Source organism: Hipposideros armiger, unplaced genomic scaffold (genome assembly GCF_001890085.2).
Source record: "Hipposideros armiger isolate ML-2016 unplaced genomic scaffold, ASM189008v1 scaffold_238, whole genome shotgun sequence".
Taxonomy (NCBI): Eukaryota; Metazoa; Chordata; class Mammalia; order Chiroptera; family Hipposideridae; genus Hipposideros; species Hipposideros armiger.
Window position 1 is genome coordinate 2647350 of NW_017731588.1, and position 4723 is coordinate 2652072.

General features: G+C 43.6%; 1 protein-coding gene across 5 annotated transcripts in view; it reads right to left on the reverse strand.

The window, feature by feature from the left end:
* Positions 1–4723, reverse strand: part of RALY (RALY heterogeneous nuclear ribonucleoprotein) — an 87366-nt gene that overhangs the window by 27837 nt on the left and 54806 nt on the right. Inside the window, exon 1 of one of the 5 annotated variants that reach the window (XM_019655283.1) lies at positions 1673–1716. The exons of the other annotated variants lie outside the window; for them this stretch is intronic. The gene's annotated coding sequence lies outside the window, so the exon portion shown is untranslated. Of the gene's footprint in view, positions 1–1672; positions 1717–4723 lie in introns of those variants that run through there. 5 annotated transcript variants of the gene reach the window in all.

The following is a 4723-nucleotide window of genomic DNA, read 5'->3' on the forward strand; positions in this document are numbered from 1 at the left end:
ACTAGACTGAAGAACAAAACGACAGCAACTTGTCTGTTCCCCTTCCCCCAATTCCCCAGCTCTGTTCCCATCCCCCCAATTTCCCAATAAAAAAACAAAAATAAAATCAAAACAAAAAACTAAAAAAAAAAGTCTACTGTTCAACTTTGCAAAAGTAACGGTGTTATTATTACTAAATCTGAACTAGAAGGCTTAGTAAAATGCAAGGATAGTCCCCACCAAATGCCAAGGACAACTCCCTCTGCCAGGGTCTGGAGAGAAATCCAGCACATTCCTACCCACTAAATTCTGTGGCAGAGATGGCAATGGAGGAGCAGAAATTTAACACATTCTCTTCAGACCTATCTCTGGGTTCTTCCCATTGTTACTGGTGTCAGAATGTTCATCCTTGGGAACTGCATTTTAGGCCTCTTGGCTGAGCCCCTGGAAGCAACTGAAGCTTCTTAAAGCAAGAACAGAATTACAACTGTGTGGGTTAGAGGCACCTTTCCAGGCGCTGAGCTAATTACCCAACCCTTGGTCCTTCAACTGTTTAGAAACATTTGGTGGCCATTAAGCCAATTTTTTCCTCATTTTCCTGTTTACTGGGATAAACACATCAAAACAGAAAGCTTGATGCTCTAACAATGCTCTCTGATTAGTGGTTTGCAGAATCCTCTGTAATTTTATGGTTTGATGGCTAGAATAGGAAGAATAGTGGGGAGCGCAGATAGCAGTGTGGCCCCAGAGAGAGTCTGAACTTTAGAATTGATTCTACCATGGACTGGCTCTATAAACTTGGTTACTGGCCTTAGTTGCTCATCCAGAAAATGGAGGAACTGGGCCAGATCAGTGTTGCATGAACTCTTCTGTGGAAGACCAGTGTTCCTCAAGATGTTAGAGTTCCTCAGAAAAGGAGCTCCAAGGTCAAATAAAAACAGGAAACTTGGCATACTCCATTCCCCGAGTCACATGCACAATAAAGGCTCTAAGAAGTCAGCAGTAAAGCAATGTACTTTGCATTATTCGATCTGACTTTTCCCGGGTTATTAACATCTCCTCTGAGGAAGACACACTGGAACAGATCTCTAGGATCCCCATCAGCTCTAGCCCATTGTGATTTGTATCGGAAGTACTTAGCCAGTGCCTAGAGCGCCCGTGTTTCCAACTAATCCAGTAGTGAGGCAAATGATATGGCTAATAGGAATCTATTATATATAATTCATTTTACTGTACTAAGAGTACTAATTTTCAAAGACTCAGAATACAAGACATTTAAAACACTGAAGGGGAGGGCCGGCCGAGTGGCGCGATGGTTAAGAACTCGCTTGGGATGCCAGAGGGCCCTGGTTCGGATCCCACATATGAGGGCCAGTGACACTGCCCTCTACAGATAAGATGCTGAACAACAGCTCAACCTGGNGAACAAAAGGACAGCAACTTGTCTGTTCCCCTTCCCCGATTCCCCAACACTGTTCCCCTCCCCCAATTCCCCAATAAAATCTTAAAAAAAAAAAAATTCATTTCCTGAGCACCAATCACTGCCAGACACTGTGCAATGTACAGATGTGAACAAAGTATAATTCCTACCTCAGAGGAGTTCACAGTCCATCTCAGGAAAACCAGAACCTATGTTTCACATTAAGAAGGGCTATGACAGGAGCACTTGGGAACTCAGAGGCATGTCACTTACCAAAGGGACAGGAGAGAAGGGAGTCAGAGAAGAGTCATCAAGTTCTGATCTTGTCCAGAGGGATGAGTTGAAGTTAGGCCACACAATGATGAGAGACAGAACATTTAGGAAAGAGCAAACAGTATGAGCAAAGTTGTGGAAGCTGGAACAGAGCTTCCATATTTAGAGAATAATAATATGTATTGTAGTTTGGGCTGGATTATAGGTTTGTTAAGCCTGGATGTTACAGGAGATGGCAGCAGAGAACCTGGCAGAGGCCAGATCAGAAAGGGCTCTGTGGGCCACTGAAGAGCCTAGACTTTGTGGGAGCCATGACCCACTCCTACCACAAGCAGGACAGTGCTCAGTGAGGAGGTACTCATTAAGAACAGTGAGAACTCTTTGAGTCTGAACCACACAAGTCAACCCCTGATCAAAGCATCCTGTCTGAGTCAACTTCATTTTGTTTCATGTGTTAGGCTTCTTTCACAAGCAGTACAGAACTTTTGGGGTATTTTTCACACCACCTAGAACATTACTAGGCACGTGGCAGGAGCTCTGAAAGTGCTCATGGTCAATTAAGTTAAAATTCTCATGTAATAATACACACACTCATGAAGCCCTTGCTGCCCTAGCATAGCTCTTGGCAGATGTCCTCCTCAGAAAGCTACCTCCCTCTTTTTGCTCATTCCACCATATAAAAAATGTGCCTGGCTACAACAAGCGATAAAAGTATGTAATAGCTAAGGAGCACATTGGGTGGCTGGGGGGAGGCCTGAGGGACATAAATCCTTCCCCATAGTACGTTCCTCATGCCAAGGACTCACACAACCCTACTGGCAGTTTAGGAATGCCACTACCTCGCCCCATAAAAATAAAATAGGCTTTTCCAATTGAGTATGTTAAAAGTCTCCTCTGAGTAGCTGCTGACCTTCTCTAAGGTATTACTACTTTCTACATTAATAACAGCTGCTTTAATGATGACAGGGATATTAACAGGGTTATTATTTCAACAATTAATGTAATAGCAAGTCATTCTTGCCCTGCTAGTTGTGGTAGGAGCTGTGGGCAGTGGGGTATGATGTGCTACCTAAGCTCCATCTGAAAAGACTGTGTTAAAATAATCTGTTTCTGCGTCATCTCCCCTCCTAGACTAACGGTGAATTCCTGGGTGGCAGAGACCACAATCTATTTCATCTCGGCACCCATCCTCCCCCACCCCACCTTTCACCCCTACCCTGGCCCAGAGTAGGTGCTCAGGGAGTATCTGCTGAAAACTAGGTACCAATGCCGCATAGCCTTCCCCATCCATGCTTTCTTAAGAAGCAAAGAAACAGGCTGTACAGATAACAAGCCAGGAGAAATTTGGGAGAGAAAGGAAGGAGGCATCTTTGCAGGGGCCCAATCCACCCTAGCCTTAAAGAAAGGCTGTCTTATAATAAGTAATCACTATGATTTATTAATTGCTTATTATATGGTAGATGCATTGCTAAGTATTTTACTTCTCATTCTTACAATTCTTTGAGCTAAGAATTATATCAAGGTCACAATGGCTCTTTCTCAGGCCCTTTTAGAATGACTACCTAGGTTCAAATCCCAGATCTGCCATGTATCAGCTGTATGATCCTGGCTAAACGACTTATGTGTGCCTTAGTTTTCTCATTTATAAAATGGGAATATTACTGTACCTTCCCCACAAGGTTGATGTTAGAATTCAATGAAATAATGTACCAGCAAGTTAAGCATTCAGGAATTTTCTAAATGAAAATTATTATTACTCACCCCAATGAAAAGATGGCTCCAAATATCACACTCTTACCAATGAATAAGGTTAAGACAGAGATTGCTGTATCCTAAAGCAGGACTGTAACCAATTTCTGATTTATTGATGGAGGCTGGGGCCAGAAGTTTCCTGAGCACAAATCCATTGATGTGGTGCCTGATGTAACTCTTCAGGGAAGCCTTTGTTTCCCATCCCTCAGGCAGATCCAGTCACTCCCCACTCCGGACCCCGATATCCTCTACAGACCTCTGTCGCAGCAATGTTTGCTGCACTTTTATAGTCACACGTCTGTCTCTCAGCATTGGACTCTGAACTCCTTGAAGGCATAGACTCTTTAATTAATCTTTGCAACCCTAGCCTCCAGCACTGCCCTGGCAACCAGTAGATGCTCAGTGAATTTCTGCTAACAAATAGGGAAAAGAATCCTAGGTGGGCACTGTTTCAGTAAACAGTGTCCCTCACATGGTAACTCCTTAAAAGTGAACTGTATAGTTAGTGTTTATGAAATGAGCCCAGTTCCTCATCCATCAATAAGACCGAAGGACAGGCAAGACAGTGATGAGCGAAAACAAAAACAAAGGAGGGACACAGTAAGCAGCTGGAGACCACTGGTGTCTTTGTTCAGTAGACTACAGGGAGAAAAGGCTCAAAAGAGAGGTTGAAGAGCTTGAATCTGCAGCTGAGAGACTGGTGAATCTGGGCTTTCTGTGGCGTGGAAGATGTAAGAGGTCCTTACCAAGCAGAGAACAGCAAAGGCTAGAAACCACCATCCTTGTCAGTACTCAACACAGCAAGGGAGACCAGCCCTCCCTCTCTGAATTATCAGGTGTTCCTAAGATGGGCCAAACCACTGGATCCCACCATGCTGGCAAATGGAAAGAAAACTGGATAAAGAGTTCAAAAATCTGAAGTTCATTCCTGAGAATGAATATACTAATTTTTCAACTGATAAATATTTGAGGCTCTACTCTGTCGGCCTTGCACTGGGCACTCGTAATACAACAATGAACATATCACTCATATGCTATCAGACCTTCGACAAGTCACTACCCCTTCTCTGAGGCTTCGTGTCTTCATATGTGGAAGATAACCTCTATGTCACAGGATTGTTTTGAGTATCAGATGTGTGTTTTTTGGGGTTTTTTTAAAAGATTTTATTGGGGAATTGAGGGAGGGGAACAGCATTGGGGAATTAGGGAAGGGGAACAGACAAGTTGCTGTCCTTTTGTTCTTCAGTCTAGTTGTGGAGGACATCGCTTCACTGGCCCATGTTGGTATTGTGATCATTG